The sequence below is a fragment of the Nipponia nippon genome, unplaced genomic scaffold (assembly GCF_047370975.1).
Source record: "Nipponia nippon isolate SJK-2023a ecotype South Korea unplaced genomic scaffold, ASM4737097v1 scaffold_7, whole genome shotgun sequence".
In the NCBI taxonomy this organism is placed as follows: Eukaryota; Metazoa; Chordata; class Aves; order Pelecaniformes; family Threskiornithidae; genus Nipponia; species Nipponia nippon.
This window is the reverse complement of record NW_028262391.1, coordinates 41,091,629-41,118,312: the sequence shown is the minus strand read 5'-3', so window position 1 is coordinate 41,118,312 and position 26,684 is coordinate 41,091,629. Positions and strand designations below refer to the sequence as shown.

General features: G+C 39.3%; 1 long non-coding RNA gene across 2 annotated transcripts; it reads right to left on the bottom strand.

Annotated features, from left to right (window-relative positions):
- Nucleotides 1-11,724: 11,724 nt before the first annotated feature.
- Nucleotides 11,725-26,064, bottom strand: LOC148051029 (uncharacterized). Of its 2 annotated transcripts, none has more exons than XR_015700329.1 (4): nucleotides 26,027-26,064; nucleotides 20,221-20,329; nucleotides 17,085-17,185; nucleotides 11,725-11,835 (listed from the first exon to the last, which is right to left on the bottom strand). It is a non-coding gene; the product is annotated as an uncharacterized LOC148051029 (long non-coding RNA). The 2 variants fall into 2 exon arrangements; XR_015700328.1 differs by lacking the exon at nucleotides 11,725-11,835 and adding an exon at nucleotides 13,095-13,181.
- Between the last annotated feature and the right edge of the window lie 620 nt (nucleotides 26,065-26,684).

The window sequence follows — 26,684 nt, the reverse complement described above, 5'->3', positions numbered from 1 at the left end:
TGAAGTCAGTGAAGCCTTGCATTTAAAGTAGGGAAGGAAGTCCACAGTTTTTTTGTGAACTTGGAGAATATTTGGATTTGGGTCATATCTGTGAGGCCTGGCACCATCTCCCCAAAGAAGATTTGCTGACAATCTCTGTATGTTTAGATACATAATTCCGATTTCATGAATATAGAGGCAACATTAAACGATTGCGTGAAGCTACAATCCAGCTCTGAAACAATTTGCAGCAAAAGGTATTCAGGCACCAGATAAATCTACAAATTCACTGCTTTCATTAATACTTACAGAATGCTCGAGAGTAAAAGAGGCCTTTATGCACTATATGAAATATTTAACCAGAAACATATTGCCAATAATCAAATATTATGCTTGGAGAAACCTAAATGCAGTCTAAAAATTGGGAATTTAATGCTGAGATAGCAAATAGCTTGTTCTTTAGTTCTAAAGGTCTTGCAAATTTTCGTCATTGCTTTGCAAAAATATCTATGAGAAATGTGAATCCTCCCTGTAAAATCCATCAGGAAAGGACCACGTCCCAGCTATCTTTGTTGCCTATTTAGAAAAATCGAAAATGGTTTCACAATGATTGCTTTCACTTTAATTTACCCCCCTCCCCAATTTCAGCAGGAGGAGATTCTGCTCCTAGAAGAGTGGTGTAAGTCCAGAACTACTCTGCTGACTTCACAGAGCCGTAAATGAGAACAGAACAGAGACAATTGCTTTTAAATGGATTAATCAGAGCAAGTTAAATAAAAAGCAGAAAATTCTGTCCCTGCTTTATATTCAGATCAGAATTTGGGGATTTGTTCTCCTCATTTGCCAGTGTTTCAGAACTAGGAAATAATATCTGAGAATTCTTTTTTCTTTCTTGACAAAGAGCGCTAGTCAAAAATTGGGAACCAGATGGCTGCTTATATATTTCTTTTTTTTATTTACTGCAATACTAAAGCCACCATAAAAAAGCAAAGTTGAACAGACAGAGCTAATAATATAATCATTCAAAACACCTGCAAACAGTGCAGATGGGCAATTTCTGTCTGCAAAATCATCAGTGAAAGACCGCCTTCCCATATGGGCAAATCTAGCTGCCTTAGAGCTTCCTAAGCTCTGTCCCTTACCTTAAGAAAACCTGCATTGAGCATATGCAGTCTTTTTATAGCAGAGCAGAAGAGTCTGTATCTGCCTGTTTATTTTAGTTAAATATAACTTATAGCACTTATAGCCCTCTATCAGTGTATTTGATTTGCCCATTGTACGTCCCAAAAGGGCAGAAACCCTGAAGTAGTAAAGCAAACAGCTTTTATTCAGGCAGAACATTTACAATTGTTAATGTATATTAATGACCCCAAACACACAAGTTTTATTCCTTTATGTAAGCAAACAGTTACAGGACCAAGGCTGCTGTTGCTGGGGTGTGTGAGCACATGTGCCTATCTTATGTGTGCATGCATTTAATATTGGGTTATGAAATTATTCCCCCCCTCATTAAAAAAATAAATCCTCCTTCTGGCATCCTTTTGGCATGTTGTCTCCAATGCTAATATACATTGAGAGATGGGAAAGAATGAGACCCAGGGTGTTCTGGAGCTGGTGCTGCCATTGATCCCCAACCAGGACGGGCTGATTACGCACTTTTCAGTGTGTCAGACCTTTTTCAGTCCCCAGCTTCTCGTCACTTGAACAGTCAAACCCTCTTCAAGCACTGGCCGGTGGGAGCTCCCCAGCCACGCTTCCCAATCAGATGGGAACCTGAACTTCTTTGGAATTCAGTGCGATCTGCAAACAGTCCTTGTGACCCTGGACACCTTATTTAATCCCTGACACTCTCATTTATGTGAAATATTCAGCTCTGGTATTAGTATTATTTTTGATTCGGCATCATTAAGAAACCTCCCCACCTAAACTTCAGTGTTTTACATGAAAGTCTTATCCATAAAATTTGATTCCCCTCCAGGATACATGATGTTGAAAAAAAAAAAGTGTAATTAAACACTGTGAAAATGAAAGTAGCAAGGATGTTCCAAGCCAAGCAAATCATCTGCAATACTGCTTCATTCAATGAATTCGCTCTCTGTTGTGTCTTTGCTCTCTACAACATATAAAGAAACCACAGACCTAACACTTGTCTTTTTTTTTTTTTTTTAAATACTAGCTGTGGACAAAAATAGAAGTCTTAACTACATTTTTACACTACTGTTCTTGCTAGGTGTGGGCACCCACACCAACTGCTAAATAAAAAATGTTTCTTGTTCTAGAATACATACAAGTTTACTTTGAAATGTCCTGTTGTTCCTTATGAATATTGTTTTTAGTGTATTTATTCTGCCCAGAGTGATCTCAAAAGCAAGTCCAGCTGTAACACAAATGGTCAGGAAAACATAAAATGATTTTTTTTTTTTTTTAACCTCTTAAAAACCCACCTTAAAATGACTGCATTAGTGAGTGTCCACAGCCAGGACACTATGGGGGGTGTATGTGGGTGAATGCAGCTCCCGCCGAGGCAGTGACCTTCTCCAGGCGTTTTCTGCGTTCGGAGTCCATGCACGAGGTGTCTCTGGAAGGAGCTCATTGCTGTGACAGGGCCTTAAATTTCATTTTCTTCAAATATGTGCACAACTTTGAAATTTGCTTTGTATAAATACTTCCTGGCAGTGAAATGCAACTTCTCAAATAGCCAGTGAAAGAACGCAAAAGGAGCAGAAACCAGGCCACAAGGAATGCAAACATTCACAGAAAATATTGTACATTACGTACCTAGTTCTGGTGAACATCATCATTAAGGCATTTCACTGGGATGTACAGCATTAGCCGCTCATGTCATTGTTTTAACATAACTACTAAAAAGATAATATGTCATAGGAAAGGAAGGAGGGGGAATCCAGGTAAAGAAAGACCTAGTATCTGCACTATATATCAATATAATTCTGCAGAAAAGCCAAGTCTGCTCTCCTAGCAAGAGCTTGGGAGACTACAGCTTTTACAATGCCAGCTCACGTAGGAGGAAAAAGAAAGATGTAAAGCCTTTGCCATGGCTTCCTATAGCGCAGTAGCTCCATTATTATTATTAAGTATCTTCCTTTCAAAGTTTCCTGGATTTCCTAAATGTAACAATAATTTTAATAATTACAAAACCAAGAATACTACTTCTATGACCGACTGTGTTCCCTGTTTTCCTCCAAGCTAAAGCTCTGCTTTCATGTAATACATAAAAGAGCAATATTGCTCTGATGAACTAAGACACATGAAATATCTAATTAACATTAAAATATTGTCTCTTGTCATTAGCTTCATTTGCACTTTAAGTGTCAGTTCTTGAGAGAGAGGTTCAGAAGCAATGACCTGGCCCTTGAATTAAAAAAAAAAAAAACCAAAACATGCAAGGAAGAAAAGAGGAAAAAAGACACTGTAAGATACCACGGTACATACAAACAGAGCTGCTTTCCTTGGTACCCAGGCTGAAAGCAGGATTCTCAATAAATGAGAGAACCTCTTTTCTCTCTTCTTCTTTTTGCTTCCCAACTATTCGACCTCCACTGAACACACAGAGTAATGACTTCTGGCCATAAGAGGGGAAGGGGTGAAGGGGTGATACCCACCTCATCCCTTTCCCTGTCTGCCCACTACATGGCACCAGGCCCTGCAGCTCAGCCTGCCCTGCCAGGGTTTTTCTTTTCTGGCTGAGAGCTGGCCCTGAGACCTGCGTTCCCATGTCCAAAAGAGCCCTGGCCAGGCCAACGGCTGGGTAGTACCTTTGGGGGTGAGATGTTCTGGGAAGATGCCCTCGGGTTGCGAAAATAAACCCCCCTATTGGCAAATAAGCCAGCTTGTTGAGTCTAATTGATTAATTAAAACAGATACCCTTTTGTGATCATCCTGATGGGAGCAGGAAGGCAAAGGAAGATCATTATTTTCATTTTAAACTGACCAGTTTGTTAATCAGGTTTTGATCATTTATGTTGCTAGGAGGTTTGTGCCAAATGAGAACCACATTCATTTATTTATTTGCTTGTTTGTTTGTTTGTTTTTTACCTGGCACTGAAGTATGCCAGATCCCTTCACAGCATTTCTTCATCACAGCATCAGGGCACAAGCCTCACAAAACAGCATGGAAGTGAATGTAGACACTTTCCAGCCTAACAACTCAAGATCAGGTGGAGCTGTGCATTCGGAGCTGGATTTTTCGGCTCTCCAGGACTGTGGGAAGTTTGTCTCATTAGAGGGGACAGCTTAGCTGAGATACTCGGAGCAGACACTCGCCTCCAGCCGCCAGCAATTAATGTGGGCTCAGACGGGGGTGTTTATTTCTGGACCATGTCTGGTAACAACTTTTTAAATTAAAATCTCAGGGGTCTGAAGCAAGGAGAGAATTTTTACTGTGAAAAGAAGGGTGAATATTATTTATACAATATAACCCCAACCCCATAAAAACAATAAACTTTCTTCTCATCATCCCCTTAGAAAGACCTGCTAATTCGTTTGGAGTGTGATTACCCTTCTCTTTGTGCTTAGGTTGGTTTATGCAATCTATTAATAGCTCTTCAAATTACTCCTATTTTTTGGTCTTCCCTATTCTTGGGAAGGCAGGAGTTTTGAGAAGAAACACTGCCCTGTCCCCATTTCCTTGGCTGGGGGAGTTCCCATCTGCTGCTTGACCCTGGGGCCAAGGTGAGCCGCCTTTTGGGGTGTGCAGCCACCCTTTTCTTCCCAAAGTTGGAGAAGAACTGTCTCTGATGCTGCAAGGGGCAAGGGAGAGCAGGAGAAAATCTACACATCATCGGAAACTCCGTTCCTACCGTTGTTTGTAATTTCCGTGCGCTATCTCTTTTGCCTAGACATCAGGATTAAATGCCAAAACATGTAAAACTAATTGCATCAATGTAATTCCCTTAGTCAGCATACCTCTTGGTTGCGTTGCTGTTATTCCTTGCCATTTATAGGTCAGGATCTAATGGATGAGCTTTACAGGCCTGCATATTTCTTTTTGGAGTTCATTAAAGCCTGAAGCAATTGCACCTTAACATTTCCATGCAATTGCAAATTTGACCTCTGGCAACAGGCCTTGCAAATCGATTCATTTCCAAACCAGTTATGATTTGTCGTCACTGAAAAGTTTTGGTGGGGGGAGCACCCGTCTCCGAGCCACTCACAAACCAGCCAGCGTCAAGAGACAACTCCAAAGCGGGGCTTTGCCTGAGTCACAAGGACAAACGGAAACCAGGAGACAGTTTTGACACTTATTAAAAACAGTTAATTTTTTAAGAGTCATCAAGTTTTTCACATGCTAAAAACAACCAAATGCATCCTATGTTTGGTTAACACCTAAAATCTGATTTTGACCCTCTGGTACCGAAGCAAAGAAATTCACAGTTAAAGCTACATGTCTAGGCAATACTCTGTGCTTAACTCACACTGTTTTTACAAAGGGTCTGTGCACAATTTTAAGTGCCATATGTCCAGTGTAAGGAAGAAAAACAACAACAACAATATAAATATCTACTTTTTTTTTTTTTAAATACAGAAATTTAAATCTTGTAGAACATAATATAGAGTAATGACTGTATCTGATTATTGGTTTTCATTTTCCCTGGTAGTTCAGTTAATGCTCTTTTAAACTATTATAACATGAGTTAAAGGTTGTTGAGCATTGTTTCTTTTTTTTTAATCTGCTGAAATGTTTTACGTTTGTGGAACAGACTATTAAATCAATGCTGATGGCACATCTAAGGTGCAAGTTGCATATTTAAGGGATTTCTTTGGGTAGAAATAATTAAAAATAGGTATTTTTACATTTTTTAACCTGAAAAGTCCACTTCTTTTGAAGTCCTGACTGCAAGTGTTTATAAGTGCAAACATGTAAACCGAACTGCAAATTGCATTTAATTTTGGGTATAGCATATCTGAAAATCTGCCTCAACTGCAGAACAGAAGCAGTCTGGGAACAACTGCAAGAGTAGGTCATGAGTTTGGAAAGACTCTTCATCTTAAAAATCTATTTTATCAATCACTGCTCCAAATTTGTGAAGATTCAGCTTTCAGCCACAGGGATTTGTTACATTTTTGTCTGATAGACTAAAGGTACCTTTAATACAAGACTATGTTCCCTGTGCAGGTGCTTACAGAAGGTGGTCATCTCAGGTAATTTCAGCTAGCACTGTACCAGAGAGGCTTTCCAAAATACAGAAGTAATCTGATTAAGATTTTACTATTTAAAATGAATGCTTTAGCACCATCCAGAAAGCAGCCAGCTGCACATGCATCATTCACGTTCTGCCAAAGTCCTCCGAGAAGTACTTTACTCCTCACTGTTCAAAATAATCAATGACAGTATATCACTGCCTTCCTCCACGTGTATTACTCAGTACCCTACCTTCAGTTTCTCAGGTCTCAAAATATAATCCCACAAATGGTTTCCAAAAATTTTGAGATGTGGTGAGCAACAGCAGATAAAAACTTAATAAATTCATATACCTATTTCTAAAACATTTGCTATGTCTGCATTTTGCTGACCAAACAAGTTCCCCAAATGAAGTTTTTGCCCTTTTTATGTTTGGTCCAGGAGAATAAATCAAGTTTCACATGACTGAGTAAAATAGTTCATCAAGAGAAACTTCCTTTAATGTGCGGCCATGACAGCATTACAATTTAGTTGAAAATGATAAAGGCGAGCCTTGGTCCATGTCTGTGAAACCACAGAGAGATCTGTCCTCCCTGATGCACGGGAAAATTATCAGCACTGTGGCTTTTGTTAAGTCTTTTCATGCAAGATGTCATTTTTCAGGAATGTACAGTAGTTATCTTGTAGTGAATGCAAAAAAGTTATGAAGTCTACAAATTAAAGTAAAGATGAATATCCTGTTCTCTGGCTAATGTAATGTACAACATTCTATACTTCCATATCAAAATTTCATCTATTTTAATATGAAATAATTACACCAGATAGGATTTCCATCTCAGACGGTGACAAATGTCTTATTGCTACACAATACGGCACCTCCGGTGGTCCTCATCACTGTTCAATGAGTAAGAGGAAATGAACCTTGCTAGCTCTTTGGACCTGGGAGGTTCAGAGGCCACCCTTCCAGTGGCTTTTAAATGAACACAAGGCAGCTCTTAGGTGTAAAAATGTTGCACAGATCGGGTTTCTGACTTAATTTTACAGCACTGAGAACTCTCAACAGTTCCAGCCTGATTTGCTTTTAATTCTCCTGCTGTCCCCATGTGCACTGGTTTTCCCTGAATGGCGAGCTGGTGAGGAGAGATGCATAAATGTGCTCCTCATTCAGAGAGCGAAGAAAAACTCCTCTGCAGACTGCACTGTCAGCTGGGCCTCTCTTGTCTAAAAGCTTCTGGGTTTGCAATGCATCATTGGCATGAAATGAAGGAAAAACTCCTCACCGTTATTAAAACTGTAGCCGTACTAGCACAAAAGAAGTGTTGCCCTTTCCATGCACATGTTGTGCTGCTGCTTCTGAGAGCTCCTGGCTGCAGATCAGTAGAGATTTGGGTGCATCCACAGAGCATGATGCAGTGCCATGAAGTCCTGGCACCGGTCTCCCTGAAGCCCTGGAAGCAGCACAGCAATCTCAGCAGGGCAATCCACTTTGGCTAGTTTCCTGGATGCTGCACTGATGCTGCAGATACTGCTGTGCCTTACGTGAAGAACCTGCCTGTTCAGAGCTATCTTGGGATCTTTGCATGATGCTGTCAGGAGCTTGTATCAGGTGTATTCTGCACAAACAAAATCACATTATTTTAAAAACTCTCATCTTTGGACATTTTGTGGCAAGAAAATTCAATTTTGTGATAATGCTAGTGATGTGAGAAGGAAACCAGCATCCAAATTCCTTCAAAATTCCTTTTGGACTTAATGTGTACCCTTTGGTCAGTAGCTTAACTTCAGTGCCTCACTCCTTTATCATTTGTAAAATGGATATATCTGTTCTCACATACATCAAAGGCAACATGTGGGGCAGCAGAGGGATTTAGAGACACTTAATAACTCTAAAATGGTGACAATACAGGAATGGTGCTAGGAAAGAACAAAGTATTACTTTGGCAGGTGAATAATTTGTGCCCCAAAGCCATTGTGAGCTGGAAGTGACCTCTTGTGTCAGCTTAGCTGTCTCTGTCCACTGGGCTCTACCTACCATGCGAGTAAATAAAGAAATGACAGAGTTTTTTTTAAATTTCAGAAAATTCTGACTCTCTTTCCCATGGAAGTGAATTGCAGTTTAATCACAACTTGAGCGAAGGCAACACCTCCTTTTACCAGTCCACTACCCAGTTAGCTCTAATGATGGCGTTTAGAGACTACATGAAGAACAGCAGCTCATTCATCCTCAATCATTATTTTGAGTACCTCTAGTGCATTTTCTCTTAATATCTTCCTCTTAAGTACGAACCATCCAGTGTTCAGCATTGGGAGTTCTCTTTCCGAAGGCAATGCAAATGCGAAGTAGCCCGCAGGATGTGGCTGTGACTTTGGTCCCCCAAGAGAAAGCACCAAGTCATGAAGAGAAGTCAGGTTGTTGCTCCTGTCTCTGAAGGAAATAACTAACTTGCTGTCATGTCACTAAAAAAATCTGAAGGAACTGTGATCTGAGGGGTAGATTTCTGAGTACCCTCCCTTGCCAGTACACAGTATTTCTGTCTTCTTTTTTATTAACAGCAACTAAATGAACCTCAAAAATTATCTGGACTGAATGACAACAAAACAAACTAAAATTAGTAACAACATACTCATTGCCTAGGGCAGCACTGAACTGATGGCTGATGTGATGGTGACAGACAAATCCTTATTCCCATTCTACATTCTGTCTACTAAATAAATAAGTAATGCCATCAATAGCATTTTCAGCATTGCATTCACCTCCTGCAACTTTTACACTATTATGTATTGCCTTTGACTAACTCTACAGCGCAGTTCGGTACCTGGGCTGACTCAGAAGTAGTACCGCAGCCAATAAACTCGTGACAAGAGAGACTGGATCAGATTGAAGTATTTGATGGATAATATCTTGTACCAGTCCTTAGTAGAGATCCAGTACTTGCCCTGTCTTTTATTCTTCTACGCCAGCCTTTTGCAGTGTGGAAACACTTTCTGGATATTGCTGCTGTACCTCCTTGTTTCTCTCCTGTTTTTATCACATTGGCCCTGATAACAAAGAGGAAAAAATGTATCTATCTGAATAGCAACCTATCTCTACAGAAAGACAAACAACAAACAAAGTGTAACAGGTCACATCAGAAATAGCTAGAAGACCTGGAAAAAAAAAAAAAGTCTAAATCTAGGTGAAGTTACCTAAGCCTTTCAAACTTTTTAGGCAGATAAACTGAGCTGTCCTATTTGCATATCTTTGTTGGCGTTCTCAGTGACTAAGACTTATTTTCTCCTCATGTTCACTAGAAATCCCAAGGTACTTTTTATAAGAACAGGGTTGAATCTGAAGTGTTTGAACACAATATGCTTCTTCCATTAACATGAAAAATGCTGCTTGCCACCTGACAAGTGCCTGTACTGCAGACTGGCTTCAATATCACTTCTGAATCATCCCCTATTGTCCCAGAGTGAAAAGTGCTATATATTATACGACTTGCTGTTAGTACTTCATATTTTCGCAACTTTTTGAGCATTTATCCGTTTAACTTCCTCTGGCACCTCTGCTTTTCTCTGGTCTCATGCTTGTCGGTACCAGTGTTCATCCAGGGGATTGCTCAGCAAGGAGCAAGAGAGAGAGCTGAGAGCAAGTCCCACAGCTTGGTTGTGCTCCTCCTTGCTCAACACCCATCAGGATGCAGTGTTGGGATCCATTCCCAGATATATACACCTCTAAGATTCCCCTCGTATAATTAGGCTACAGTACAGTCCCACTGGGGTGTTTCCTGAGTATAGACTCCTTCTTCGAGCTCCCTTCTACAGCTGGTACTTCCTAGTGAGGATTTCTGAAACCCCAGAACTGGGTTTTGAGGCTCTAAGGTATTGCAGAACTTCTTCTCCCAGACATTCAGCTTGGCACGCTATCTGTGAAAAAGAGATAATTAAAATAAATAGAATCAAATCTTCCAGAAAGTGGTTTAAGTCCAGCACATGCTTCATAGCACACTTAAAAACAAAAAGCCTGATTTCCATGCAGATATGCAGCTAAACTCACCTTCCCTAGGAAATTCCTCATACAATCCTCCTGTGTTTGGACAGAACATGGTCCTCTATGATGGAAATGCAGGGAGCTCTTACCTTCTACAGTTTGACTGTCCTGGTGAGCCTCAACAAGTGATCACTGTGTTGCTTATATAGCAATTTGGCACTGGGTTTTTTTTCTTTGTCCAGGGCCACCCTCCAGTGCAGCCATCCAACGAGGTGTGATGGTAGATATATCCATGATATATATTCATAATATCTACAACATCAGAAAGAACTCATCAAATGTACATAGACTTATTTCCCAAGCTATCAAGATTTTCAGAAAAGGCTAACAAGCTCCAAGGTCTTCAGCTCATGCTGTCTCAGGTAGGATTATTGAAAGGATTCTGGCTGGTGTCCAGAAATTTTTGAGCGCGCAAGGTTTTGCAGCTTTACAAAATCAGTTTACAATACAACAAAATACTCACTGGGAGATCGCACCAGGCTGTAAGTAGGCTGCTTGGTATTAGAGAATTTAGTGGCAATATTAACTTCACTGCAAAAATGTGAAGGTCTTCATCTAGACAAAGCTTTAGCAGAGTTATAAAGTTGTAATTCCCTTTCACAGTGGACAGAAATGTTGGGTTTGGGTCACAGAAGTCCTCAGCTAGATTAGAGTCCAGGGTGGTGTTCAAGGGCTAGAATAAATAATACATATACACCCCCCGCCCCTTCTGCATCACTTTGCACAGGTGTTCTGGATCATTTGTTATGCAAATGCTACCCAAAAGGAAATCCATACAGGGGGCCAAGACATTGATAATAATGAAATACTAAAACACTAAAACATGTACCTTTCAGGGGGTAATGGAGAAAGGATAGCCAATGGGTAAATTATTGGGTCAATTTATCTTGAGACTACATGAAAACCCCACTTAAAAATTATGTTGTAGAAGACATCTCAATTCCACTTACTTGCACCCTGAACTTTAAGATACATGAATACTTCCAGATACAGAGTTCAGTTCCTAGTTGTACACAGAGCTGATGCTTTCTGCTTTTTGTAATATCTTCATTATATTCTTGTGCAGCATGAGCTTGTCTATACCTGTATATATACCTGTTTTGTCCTGGAAAAAATAATTTTGGGGTTTTGTTTCTTTAATTTAAAGGGAAATTAAAGGGCTTTAAAAACAATGAAATCAAGAAAAATGAGATTAGAGACCAGTCTGAAATTACTATGCCAAAACACACACGAAGATGTCCATAAATTTCAGTTAAGAATATTCCCTCCAGAAAATTATATATTAAATAACACAGATTTTGTAAATCTTCATGCTACTAAACTGCTTAATGCTAGAAAGTCAAATGGATAAAGCAATTTCACTGTGCCTTCTCTCCATTCTACAAATGTAGCCAGATGGATTAAGGTAAGGGAATAAAAACATGCTATAAGGATGTCATCCCTGTGACTCATACATGAGTCTCCCCAGAAACGAGGGGTTGGGAGGAGACAGTTGTCTGTGAAGCACTGTCTTGACACTTCCCCAGGAATAGCTCTGGTTGGAGAAAGTCATAAGTGAGAAGTACCAAAAGTTGAAGTGACATTGGAAGGAACTATTGCTTCTCCATGCATGGTCCTTGCTCATGGATCCCAGGGATCGCCAGGGTGTTTGCAGTCACATCCAGATTGCCCTCTCTGTTCGGGAAACCTGTGGATAAAATTCACAGGGTTTTGTTCTTTTGCTAATAGAAGAAATTGGTTGAGTCTACTCCTTTTCTCATTCTGCTCTTGGAAAGGAAAAGAAATATTGAACTTTTCTAGCTCTTATGCCTCTACTGACAAACGGTGGTCCAAATGGGGAATTTTATGCACAGTAACTAGAGGGGTGATGAGGCATTAGTGGCCAGTTATGCATTTCAGTAGTTTTGAGGTAGCCTAACCAATGCTTATTTGCTTTGGTTCTCCCTAGTAGAGAGCACAGGTTACATGAGTAGCCAACGAAACACTTAAATAAGGATTTAGAGATAGAAGTTTGAAGAATTGTGACTTTATATTGACTAACAACAGAAATGAACTGCAATTGTTTTGATATTTAGAATGGTTGTATTGGTACCAAGGATATTTAAGGTAAACTTCAAAAGATGTCTTTGTTGCTGAAATAAAAGGGTCTGTCCTGTCTTTGTGTTATATTTTATTACAATGTATGGTTACTTCTCTTCTGGTAACAGATCTCTTAGAAGGGAGCAAGAGCTATTGTCAGATTAACTAGAGCCATATGTCTGCAGCATAAATCCATATAATGAAGGGAGCCACACACATGGGAGGGTGAATGGATGCTCCAAAGAAGAAAGGAAGAGTGAGGGAAGAGCTGCTGAGCTGGAAATCCAGGAATCTTTGTACCAGCTGAAGTATTATGCTGCTTTATAACGGAGAATTTGAGTTTGCATGTGGGCAGGAGCAGGCTCAGTGTCATGCTTTTGGGTCTGGATCAGGCAGAGTGATGCAACAGTCCATAGTAACAGGCTACTTCGTGGCAGTTTTAATCTGCAGGTTTTCACATGCTGTCAGGAAAGCTTGTGCATTGTACAGATTGTGTGTCAGCTCTGCACATCTCAGAGGGCTCTGATGGGAAATTGAGCATGACCAACATGCCCAGGAGAACCACAGGACAAAAATGGTGCCTGGGACAGCTGCAGTGCACATCTCAGAGTCCTCCTTTCGGGGCAGGGTACTTCTTGTAACAAAACTCCACAAACAGGCTCCACCTGAGAACTGCTCAGCCTCCAAAACAAGCTCTCGGTGCAGGCACTGCTCCTTGTCAAGAATCTGGCCCTGTCTAAACCAGGCTAATTATTAAGTCATCTTCTTCCCATTAACTTGTGAGGAAAATTACCCTTCTGAGTTTGAATGGCAGAACAGCATTAAGAAGATGCACCTTTTTTTTTTTTTTTCTTAAATCAACCAAACAGAAAATTCTCAGTGAGGATGATCTTGTAATTACACACACGTCAGAACAGAGAGCATGATAGTTTGCGCAGATTTCTTTGAACGTTTCTTTAGAAGAATTTGGGAGGAGAGAGGGAGGGAAGAGTTTATTGTAAATCAACTTTGGCATGAAACTTTTGTAAAAAGGTGCCCAACATGCATTACATTCTTTGTTCTGTGTTTTTCCTACATATAAAGCCTTGACAACCTGCTATTCTATGATTGATGCACTTATTTCTTCTAAAGTATCACTAACCAAGCATATCATTTTTATACAGTAAGTGTATATTCAATTTCCTACAGTTTGACTGCTAAACAGACTCAGTAGTAAAACAGATATATACTGTCACAGTGTACTGTTAAGGGGGACCAGCTGAAAACCTTGGAATACTTTTCATTTGTGTTCCTTTTTTTTTTTAGTGGCAATGAAATCACATCAGGGGCAGATGCTAAATATCCATATTTTTATAAAAGTTGTATTGTCATTTGGTGCAGTCTGCAACTACTGCAGACTTTGTACAATGTTAATACGAATATTATGATTCATATATTCTTGCACAATAAGACAGAATGACATATCAGGTTTGCAGGCTCTCCTGACAAGGTATGAGGTATTTATCTGGGTTTTTATACCACAGTCTTATCAGCCTAGTATCTGAACGACTATTGACATCATTATCATTCATGTATTCATAAAATGTGTAGGGCTCTCCCAGCTACATTCTACAAAGTATGGAGTTGCTCCTTCATAGTGTGAAAGAAAATACAAACTGAAGAAAAGGAATGCAAACTCCCGTTGGCTTAGTATTGGATCCCTGGCACCCCTGGACCAAGCGTGAGGATAATGGATCTGTGAGAATTCATGTATGTTTATGATGTACGAGGCATTTCAGCTGACATTGAATCAGGTCAGTGGGTCCATTGGACAGGATGCAATGTCAATGGAACTGTTATGTATTATTGATGTCAGTCACAAAATAGATAAAAACATTAGCAAAATAGCTTCCATTGCCATTTCTTTTTTTTTTTTTTCCCCCTCAAATGACAAAAGGCACCAGTCCATATTAAACACAAGAAGCCTCCAACATTTCTGATTCTCAAACAGCTTTGACTTGGAGCAAATTTAGGAAATGACGAACTACTGCCAAAAAAATATTTTTACATGGAACAAAATGGCTTAACTTGTTTACTTAGATTTTCAATCATGGAATAAGTTTTGCCTACAAAAGAGAAACATGCTCACTCAAGGTTTTCAAATTGTTAGGCATATGAGTCCTTTTACTCACTCTACATTTTTGCTTATCTCTATGTTTTATACCACTATACCAATGAATTTTAAAAGACCAATTCTTATTTACATTTAAAGCAACTTTAAACTACCCAGTCTGTGACATTAAAGCACATATTAACACTTCTTCACACTGCCAAAGGTGTAAAAATACCGTCATGCAAATCACACCCAATGGCCTATGCATATACTTAACGTAAGAGGACATGCAAAAATTAACTTAAAAGCTTTTAATACGGATTATACTCATTTTACCTAACCTTAGGCATCTCATATAGGCACTACTCCCTAGAGATACATACCACTTGGGCTGCTACCACAACTGACCCATTCCTAAGTTAGAAGCCTTAAACTCCCTAAATAGGTGGTAAAAACTGAGCTGCATTTTAAATGCCATATAAAAAATAGCTATGTATGTATAAATATTTATAGGATTTAACACCTTATGAAGAGGGAAATCAGTGCTGTAGGGCAGACCGCACAAAGACTACGTACAGTTTCTTTCCATCCGGGTTCTCCAGATCTCTTTAGTGACATTTTAAAACTTCAAGCAAGTAAGTAACACCATAAATTTCAATAGACCTGTGTGTGCCTAAATATAAGCACTTAAGTGTTTTACAGCTTCAAAGCACGAATCATATACTTGCATTTGCCAATTAGCTCCATAAAGGGATAGGGAAACATGTGTTTACCTAATTTGCATACTCAAAGCTGTTTTGTGTGTCTACCTTTGGCAGGCTCATCTGAGACTTACATCTTTGCACCTGCACCCATGGAAAACAGTTTTGTTCAGAGCAAAACTTTGGAAAATACAAAGTGCAATTTTAGTAAAGAGTATTATCTCAAAGAAATATGATAAAGGAAATGCACTCAAAAAATGATGCATCTCTTTGCTTGTTACTTTCTAATGAAGGGTGTGCCTGATCCTTTGCTATGGTATAGATTTGTCCTATTGATTTCACCGCGACATTTAGAACACCCCATGCCAATTTGTAACTCGTGGGCACAAGAAAAACTGGGACTCCAGTGTTAAACATTTGAGTCCTTGCCAGTAGGGCCACTGGCCTCACCTCTGAAGCTTCAGGAATTCACAAAGTAAGGAGCCTTAATAATGACCTGATACACAGTCTGATTAATACTTTGCTGACTTTCACAATAATCCTTTTTTTAAATTATTTTTCCTTGCTCCTATCCCCTGCAACTTATCTTTTCTTCCTAGTGCTTTGTTTAGAACTAGGAATGCTTATAGGGTCATTAAAACTTCAATTTGTATACTGAAAGTGTTGGCAAAGATAGGCTACCGCTATACATAAGTGTTATCTTCAGAAGTGAAAGCATAGTAATAATCTCTCCCTCCTTCTCCCCAAAGAGATACCACTAATTAGTGATTCTTTGATCCCACCATCTCTGAGCAGAGACTACTACAAGAAAGGTCATCAGGCCCCTGGCAGAAGTATTCAACCTCTTACATGTAAACCAAGGGTCACAAAGTGAACTAGGTTTTACAAAATATTGTGAACAGGGATTTCTTTGAATGTTGCCTCTGCCCATCTTGGTGATACTATTTATTACATTTGGTGTCAGGTCCGCAATTCTCTACTAGTTCAGAAGCAGAAATAAAAATCAATTAATAAACCCTCTTTGGATTCAGTGGGCACGTGGTAGTGGTGCTTGCTCCATTCACGGTGGTCAAAGCAGCACTTCAGGACACACTCACGTGATTCAAAGGATCCAACAGTCCCGGGAAAGTGCAAGGTGTGGTTTTCATTGTTGTCTCATGCTCCTAACACTGCACAGGCTGAATGAAACTACAGTAGATGATACATCTCTATGTGTTCAAGACTGCGTCTCAGGTGGGCAAGAAAATGGCATTTGCCTCTGTCTCCCCTCCACAGCAGTTCCCCACAGTCCCAGCAGCCGTGAACAGGGCAAGCTGGGAACCCGGCTCATGTCCCTGCCACCTAAGCTGGCAGTGCAGTGAATTTTGCATGCGCTTTCTTCATGAATATACACCTCTGATTAACAAAGACTGCAAACTATTTGTTCCCTTTCCCAGGTCTTCCCTTCCCTGATAGCAAGCGGCTGTTGCAGTTAATCTAAAGAAACTCCTCCTAGGCTCTCTGCTCAGTGTTTCCCCCTCTTCACAAACCAAATCATCTTGCGTTGTAAAACAGATAACTGAAAATTTTTACAACCAGGTTCTTAAAATATTTTTAAACTGCCCCTCCCCCCCACCCCAAGCCTTTTGATGTAAGGAGAAAATCTCATGCAGTGCCTACCCTTATCTCCCCAAGAGAAAACAAAGAGAGTTAAAGGAAAACGTCTTCTGCAGAGACTGCCTTTTCTGCGCTTCTCTCCCCACTGTGTGCCAAATAATGGCATCTGTTCCTGCTGTTCTTTAGTTCCCCCATCCAGTGTGTTTTCAACTTTCTGTGAAAATTTGTGGTTCTTGAATCCAAAGGTCATGTTAACACTTAAGTTCAGTTTGGAAGGATTTGGATTTGTTTCTCTTCAATTTATTTTTTTTTCCAGCTCTCCTTTGAAAATTCACAAAAGGCTTTCACTGGCTCTTTGCATTGTACGTGTTTTACACACTTCAGTGTACATCTCTGCAATTTGGGTTAATACTCAGGGAAATATCCATTCACGTATTGATAAGCATTAAAGCATTACTATTTCCATACCTTCTGGCGTGGTTCGATGAGCCGTTAGCAGCACAAGCTCCTCTCACACTGCCCTCACTGTACGATCAGTCTGCAGCATACAGGAATTCCCTTCATCAGGTCTACAAGAAAATTCAAGCTGCATGTAAACTAAGCCACGCTTCTTCTAAGCCAAGGCCGTTAGAGTACGTAGTCAAAATTCTGCTGAATTATGTATGATGATTTTTTGCAAGAGGAGCTGAACTCAGATCACCAAATTAATTTTTCTTATTGCTTCAAGTTGGACACAAACTGTGATCCCAGAGCTGAAATGCCAGTGCTCTGTCCAGTGAGCTGGTCAGCCCATCTGTTTGCCGGCTTTGTGCATTTTACAGTAGGAAGCCTGAGATGGTTTGACCACTGATGTATTGTGGGCCTCCACTTATTCAGTATTTTCCCTAAGGTATAATTTTTAAAAAATGAGTATTTGTCAGCTGAAAGGGTGCACTGAAAGCAGTGAGGAATAATTTGAGAGAGACAGGCAGGGAATTAAAGGCAAATACATAATTTTTTACATGGGTTAAAAAAAAAAAAAAAAGCCAAGACCTTCATTGTTTCCTTTCTAACATTAACAGAAATGGTCTGCGCATGTTGCTGAACATTTATTTCAGTGCCAAGGAATTGGGCTGCTCCACACAGCACTGGGCAAGAGCCCAGAGAGCAGGATTTCAGGTCCACGCAGCCTGTGACCACCACCCCCCTTCAGCCCGAGACTCTATTTTCCCCATCTGAAAATTCATCCTGCAAGCGCCACTTTAGAGATAAAGTGAAAAGATGTCCTGAGAGGGGTACGGTTTTAATGATGTAATTTTTAAAATGTTTCATATATTTCATTTCTGTTCATTTGAGAAAAGGTATCAGCCCCACAGGTCTGATGCCCTGTGCTGGCTCCCAAGTTTTTCTCTGCCCTTGACTCACAGGAGTAGGCAGAAGCCTACATGTCCTTTAGTCTGCACACCCTGTGGATCTGGCATGGTCTCTCTTGTTTGGTCCGAGAATGAGATGCTATTTCTGGTCTGAAGACATTTGTTCTCAATTGCCTACACAGTTCAATAGGATTTTAAGGTACATTTGTTAGGGATTATAAAGCACCTAAAGATGTATCAAGTGGAAGGGTCAATACAAGATCAGTGTGTATTGTGTTACGGTGTGTTACATTATGTGGTATGTCTCAATTCACTATTGGAAACCAGATGTGGCAGACAAGCCCAGCCTATTTTTTGAACATTTGTAGATGTCTTTGAATTATGTCATCAATGTTTAAAGATTTTCAGAAAGATTTCAAGAAGTAGATTTTCTCAAGTCTTCCAATTGCTATCAAAAACTCAAATTCTTTTGGATAATTGAAACGCTCTATCCCAATCCAAAAAATAATAAGTGTAAAAAGAACACTTACATCTTTCTTTTGTAATATATACAGAGGATGGTATGAATTTGCTACCTGTAAGGTGTATTGAATTTTTAATCATCTATATATTTATGGTAAAGAGTAACACATTACTTCTAGCACACAAAAGCTTATGGCATACGATTATCCTTAATTAATGGGTAAGTGCAAAGCTTTATTATTCAATGAAACTGATTTATTATCTTAATTCTCCGATGTTCTGCTTCATGTTTCCATTGAAACCATTGTTTGCACCATGGTAACCAGCAACCACCATATGTACGTGATCTTTTTTATGACCTATACGTAATTAGATTTTATTGTTTTCTTAAAGCTGAAGTGTAGCTTGTGCAAGCAGTCCGGCTATAGCTTCCAATACCTATAAATGAGGGACGGGTCGCTTGCTGCTTTGTTTCTGTAATAATCAGGTCATGTTTTGGTGTATTATTATAGCTCCATGTCTATTTTTTCCCCAGCGGTCCTGCACACGTCCCTCCTCTTCCTTCCCGAGCACGACGGCGCACTTGCCTACCTGTCCCTGTCTCCTCTGCTCGGCACAGCTAGTTAACTGAAAGGAAGTGAAAAGAGCTGAAAGCTAGTGGGTGTCGGAGCTGCCTAGTAGAGAGATCCCCAGCTAATTGCTAGTCCTAACAGGCACAATTAGCCGCTACAAGCCCTTTGAGATGGCCCTGGGCTTCTCTCAGGTAACAGCCATCACTAGATAAAGGCTGAAATACGCTGCATTTAGAGAGACACTTGCAGACAGGGATGTCACAGGCTGCCAATTATGCTCTGCCTGTACACAGTCACTTCCAAGAACCAGACAAGACACATACACCTGAAGTTAAAGGGACAAGATGTGTACTATTTTGAACTACACAAGTGTGGGGCACGTGACGATATAACCCTTCTCAAATTAGGTTGTGTCATCCTTTCAATTATCAGTTTTTGATCAAGTTTTTCAGTTTTTTAACGTTTATTGCAAGCAGTAAGTCCTGGAAAGCTCAGTGGGAGAGGGCTGCATATTTTGTTTGCTATATGTGATGTTACTTTAAGCAAAGTTTCACCATCACCACACAGAAAAACATGGCTTAACAAGCCTCTTCTAACCAAACAGTGGTGCTCTACCCTGATGGGACTGTAATCCTTTAGCCACCTATTCCTCACAGAGGAGAAGAAACAGATTAAGATATCTAAGAATTACTTTTGAAATTAGTAAGTGCCTCACACTCCCTTATCCATAAACAAATGACCTTCTCTGAGCATCTCTGGCAGTACATCCTTTCTCTCAAGCAACGAGCTTCTGTACAAAATAAAGCAGCCCAGAAAGACAGCCTTTAAAAAACACATCAGGTTTTCAGAACGATTAGAAGGAAATAGGCAATTTCAGGTAGCTACTACAATACGGGCCACCAATAACAGCATCCCATAGAAAGTCATTATATCTCAGTGCATAAATTTTCAAACATTAGACTATAAGAATTTTAAGATCTAGATCTAAGTTGTGGTCATTGGTATTAACATACAATTTCCAAGGCACGTAAGAAGCACAAATTCTGGCCTGAATTTTCATGTATTGTTAACCTAAGTTAGTCACCCACCTCCATACTTGCATACCCATTTAAAAAAAGATTCAGAGAAGCAATTCAGAAAAACTGTGTACTCACAATTTCCTCTGAAGAAAACTTCTTATTTGGTTACTCTGAGAATTAAAACGATTCCACTGCTTACCTGCAGGAGATCCTGTACCTCCTGCCATTCTCTGCTGGAGCATCAAGTCTCCACCATGGCAACATTAGGAGTACGTCCTCATGGGATTTGTCAAACTCTGTCAAACTACCTGTAACAAATAAAATGAAAACTAAATATTAAGAGATTCCTATCATGTTTATTTCCTTTTTTAAATAGCATCTTGAAGACCATCTTCCAGATCATACAACATCTAGTGAAGCAGGTTAATATTCAGAAGTCAGCTTCCCCAATTCCAATTGATACCACATGGGAATGGCTCTTTCTGTTTAGGAAGCCAAACCAAAATTCAAGATATTAAATATAAATTTCTGGTTTTTAAGACTCAGTTTAAATTTTCCCAAGAGTTTTGTGATCTTAATATGGGAAGTATGTGAAGACTGTAATAGCTAATTATGGAATAGTTAAATTCTGTTAAAGGAGAAAAATTACTTGACACAGTTGTTTTCACCTTCCCTGAATTAACAATGAAGCTCCAAATGAACACTTGTAGATTTTGTTGACCTATGTCTGTGCTTACCTACATGGAAGGAAAGGAAGGCTACCAGATGGATTAGCAATGTATGTTATCTGCACTTATGCTTTTCTCATAATGATCTACTGATCATTCCTGTGATAGATTTGTAAAACAGATTCCAGGTGAAAGGACCCGGGAAACCTGTGCTTACGTTATCGCTTCCAGTGTTCATTTTAGATTCCAGATGCTTTTTATTAGTTTTTTGTTTGTTTGCTTGTTACAAACAGGTTTGTTTTCCATATTAAAGAGTGGACGTCTTTGAAATATATGCAAAACCAGCATGCTAATATTTGATTGCAAACCAAGTAACGATCAAAAAAACCTAAAAGGAAAGAATGAGTGCTCTATTATTAAACTAACAAAATAAATAGATATACATTTTTTTCCCTTTTTACAGATACATTTGCAACCAAATTAGTAACAAGATCTCCTCCAATATAAATAAAAAAGGCTTGCACTTACCTATTAATTAAGAATAATGGAATGCCATAAGCTTTTGTGTGCTGTGGTACTGTAATTTGTTACTCTTCACTACAATAAATATATAGCTGATTAAAAATGCAGTGCAGCTTACATATATTAAATTCATACTGCACTGCGTATTGATTCACTTTGCTCATCCCAGTAGTCCACTGAATTCAAGGGGACTGAATTTTCATATATGGCCCTCTCAAGTGAAGAAGAAAAGCCTCTGGCATGCCAGAGAGGTTCAACAAATGGATATACAACACATGGTGTCACAGGGTTTAGGGCCACAAATCCTCATTCATCCCAAGCCAGTTCACCCAGGTACTCCTATATTACTTAATATGTACTCCGAAACTTGGATGGATCAAGCACGTTAGTTTCCAAGGGCAGTTTTAAGGACCAAAAGTGGGTTTTAAGGACCAAACTGGGATCTCAGAAAGCAGATTTTCCTTCCCAGCTCAGAGGCTTGGTCCATTGCTCTGGTGTCCCATCTCCAGCTGTGAGTTATCCCAAGGGGATTATTGCCTCCAGCTCCCCTCCCCATCCTCAAAAGTCAGCAAAAAGAAAAAAAAAATACAACTGAATACATCCGGTGCATTGCACAGTAGAGGGGAAGCTAATGTACTAAGAGTAACGTCCTGGTGAAATGACTTAAATTTCCCAGGCAAATTAACAGATACTGAACTTGTGAGCTCCTCTGAGGAAAAAAAGAAAGAAAGAAAAAAAAAAAAGAAAAAAAAGATTATGAGAATCATGGGGCTTATTCACTGTGAGAAACAGGACCATTGTGCACACCACTGTGTGTGCTTCTCAAACATACTGCTACATATGACTTCGTATGGCATTGCAAACTTTGGGATCTTTTACAAATCGAAGAATTAGGCACTATTCGCTACAAGGGTAATTGCATAAGAGCAAATAGCCCAATTGCCCTTTTCATGGTGACCACTCCTGAGCTCAGAAATTACTGTTTACATGAGTAATTTAAAACAGATGCATTTTAAATACACCCTAATCTATACATAGCAGCTATCTAAAGCGCTATGCCATTGGACCAAATTAGGCCCATCTAATATATTCACATTTTAGATTCTTTAGAAATTGAATTTTTATTTTAAGAAGTCTAAGTTCTCACCTATGTGGCAGAGAAATCTCTATATGTCACCTTGCTATAAATGATTATTTTTGGGGCTTTTTTGCCTGCAAACCCAAATTCTTATAACACCACCTGTGAGAAACTGAATTTTTCACCCTTGCTGTAGCCTCTTTCAACTAATTAGGGTCAATTATCACTCTGTACATGTTAACATTACCTACTTAATTGCTAATAATCTTAGTAGATAAGAAGTGAAAAGTTGGTTCTCCCGAGAGGAATCAGAATTTGCTCCCTGAGGGAAATGTAGAAGGGGAAAAGAAAGCAAAAGGCACCGGAAAAATAGAAAAGATGGTTAAAGAAGAAAACAAAAGACAAACAACTTGCAATATTATCCCACAGAGTGATAAGAAATGTAATGAGCATGCACTCCAGGAATAAATAATGTTAATGACCAGAAGTTTAGTCGCTGCCTAAAACCACATGCTTTGAGCTTGGATCTTTTTGGAAACTTCTCACTATCATCTGTGAGAGTACTGCTGTGGGTTGAGTGTAATGCCTGGACCATGGTCAGTCACTGTTATCAGAATCTGGCTCTCTATACATGATAAATTTGGCTCCCCTGACAATCACAGACAGAGTCCACTGCTGTGGACTCCAGAGGACCATGACATTGAGCCAAGTAACTTTCAGCATGACCCTATATTACAGTGTTGAACACAGAAAATGCACCATATGCAACTGTATTACATGTAGAAAGGCTAGGTAGGAAAAAAATAAAACCCAACACTGAAATTTAGATAAAGCTAAGATTTTTAGATTAACCTTCTTCCTTTACAAAAAATTGATCATGTATCTTTAAGAGTCAAATGCCAGTTTTACATATTAGCCATAACAAAGTGCCTACAACATACAGTGTCTGATAACAGCGTGATGGAGCATTTGCCCATTACAAACTCTGAACAAAGAGTGATACCCACCTATTCTCTAATGATATTTCCTACACCTGGACTTGAAGGGTTTAAGTATTGGCCGTTCTGGATACAGTGTGGTTTGTGACATCTGATAGGATCTTAAACCAGAATGGTATGGCTGTAGGCCATAAAACAAGGTATCAGAAAACAGAGAGCCAAGGAGATAAATTTTGTGAGTCCACCTGACCAATCCAGCTGAGCAGACTGCTGGTTTCCTGAATCCCATGAAGCAGGCATGTAAAATATCTGTTTCTTGATGGGCCTGGCAGATGTGATGCCAGAAATAATTCTAGTCCGATTTATTTTTTGTAGCTTTATCTAGTTTCCTATATTAAACCTACAATCCTAAAATAATTTTAGGACCATTTATTTTTATGTCTACAAACAGTAGAGTTACCCAAATGTTAAAAGCCTATGCTCATAGGCCCATAAAAGCACTGTTGATTAGATTGCAGTATTTCAGTTTTTAGTTATCAACACTGACACTTTTGGAAAAAATTGAGTACAATATACTTCTGTACACATCGCAGTGTTTTTAACCGTTTAGTCAGTACCACGTACATCAAATAGACACCATAATAAAACAGAAATACATTAAACATACATCTGGAAGCACTTCGTAACTGACTTCTGCTTATGAAAACGACTGTACATAATTTCATCATTCACTTTAATTCATTCACATGCTGCAGTCAATGGAGTCAGATAACATGCTGCAATAAGATTCAAGCATAGATTTCTCCTTGTGTTAAATTCCATGCTTTATCTGTCACCCCACACTTGCCATCACTTGTGAGTCCATAACGTGGCACCAGATTCTGCAGCAGTGGTACTGGACACAGCAGAGACCTGGTGGGGTATCGTGATTCACCTTTCAGAATGTCATTGCTTCATTTATCTTATGTCACATTTTGTGGGTAGTTACTAACAGCAATTCTAGCAGCACTGCGTAAGTTATCCTTAAGCAGCTTGTCTAGAAGCTGTACGGGGAAACCAGATCTCCTTCTGTTACCAGTAAATGGCAGGATATTTACATGAGGTACCTGTTCTTTTCTTTTTACTCTTTATTGCTTGGCCTGAACCATTACCTTATATGCACTTCAGGATGAAAGGTTCCCACATACATACAGTTATTTTCATACTGTATATTTTTCAGTTTCAGCCACAAAGGGTACGTTTGCAGTAATAACAGAAGCAATAGCAGTAGACATGGCGAAAAAAAAACCACCCTACCATAGTATAACCAATAACATACCCAGCAGAAGCTTGGTCTCAAAGGATGTGTATTTTAAAAACAAAGGTACCTTTCCTTATCTGCTGGTATTCCTTTACTAATACCAACTAAATTCCACGAACGGGCCATAAAACTGGTGAGTTGGCATGCAATAATGCATGGCCAATCTTCTTTCTACTTTTTAAGAACCATGTTGATCAAAGCACGGCTGAAATGATTAGCACAACAGACATAGCTAAAAAAAAAATAGAACATTTCATCGACATCCATCTATATTGTTAAAATCAACAACAAAACCCCAGCGAAATATCACGAGTCTCCATGACAGTAACACTTCTAGGGACACCATTGGTTATCCTATTTTATGGTTGGGGGCTGTGCCTCAGTAACATATTTCCAATCTTCTCTTAAACTTGTTCAATTATAAACCAACCTAATACAGACTGATTCATAAGCACAAAACCACAAACAGTTCCTTGTTTAAAACATGGAGAGACATCCTTTGACAGAAACTAGAGATTTAGTTAAGATTCAGTACAATAGAAGAGGTTTCCAAATTGTCTGCTACTCAATGATCTGAAAATACTTTATAAATATTACATTATCCCAGTTTCAGTACAGCAATCATTCGTGCAACAATCCAGGCAACTAAATAGAGGTATCCCTTTTACAAGTTGAGGAAACCAAAGCACAGAAAGACTAAACAAGTACTAAAAGAAATTAGAAGATTTCTATTCCAACACTAGAAACAAACACAGATTTTTTTTTTTTAGTTGAAGTCAATGTTTTAAATTTCAGCTATGCTGACTTACTGCTTCCCTTTACTTTGCTGGAGAAAACAGAATATTTAAAGACTTCATCTAAAAAAGCCACCACATTAAATATAGTCTGGCAAGCTCTTGAACAGAAGAACATTGTCCCTTACAGACTGACTAGCTGGCCAGTCCAGCTGGCCTGGATGAAATTTCTTTCTTGATCATTTTGTTTATAGGATATATTTTGCTTTGGCACTTCTGCCACCTGCTCTTGTTTTCCATTACTCCATGGCTGTGTAAGTGCTTGCCGGCTTCAGTCTACACTTACTCTGAGAGAGCAAAAAATATTCTCTTCTCATAAAATAAACTTTGAATCATTATTTTATTAGTCAAATTTGCTACTTTACATTTTGGTGCTTTATAATAAAGACAGATGGACCACAGGGAATCTGTGTAACAGGATGGGTCTTATACAAGTCTAAACCAGGACAAAATCATGGACATTTATACCTCACCAGCCGTGAGCCCAAATAGAAGTTTTTTTTTGTTTTGTAAATGAAGATGCTATACATGGCAAATCCTCATTAATTTGTGGAGATGACTGGATGTAGACAGCTCAGCAAGAGATGGAGTAAAACCAGTGATGTCAAATAACACAGAGAATAAAAGCATCCTATACCCCACCCTCCCGCAGAGCCTTTACAAGTTGCTGCCCCAGCACTAAATAGATGAAGCCCCATTACCTACAGTGGTGGCAGGAGAGAAATGGGACAGCCTCATTTTCCTCTTCCCCTGGGCTCTGGGCTGTGTGTTGCCAAAGGAAGATAACTGCAGGAAGACTCAATGCAAATCAGCTGAGGGAGCCGTCTCCTGCTCCACAGCTGCAACAGAATTGCAGCAGCAGCAGCAAGACACTGGTTCAGTAAAACCACAGATTAAGAATGATTATCTTTTACTTGGGTTTGCAGTGATCAGCAAGGTTGTAGCCAAGAGGCGACATACTTTCACCATCCCACAGTTCCCAAGGTGGAACCAGTCACGCTGCTGCTCTAGATGCCAACGCAGCAAACTCACACGTTCATTTTCAATGTGGCTTTGAGGTTTAGTAAGTGTTGCTGGTCAAATCCCTGTTATTGTTCACCAATAGAACAACAAAAAAAATCTCTTTCCTCCTCTTTAAATGCAGCTGTATTTTACTGCAAAGGAGGGGGAACTGAAAATAATTTTCTGCATCAGTATTATCAATTATCCAAAGCCCATTTGCACCATTATGACTTTAATGTTCTCCCAATAGAAATATAATTCTCATTATTTTTATTGGGTTTTATTTTTATATTGCTATTAAATGCATATCACCAGATTCTCCGTTTTCTTAAACTACGTGGGCCAAATATCCAACCCAGTA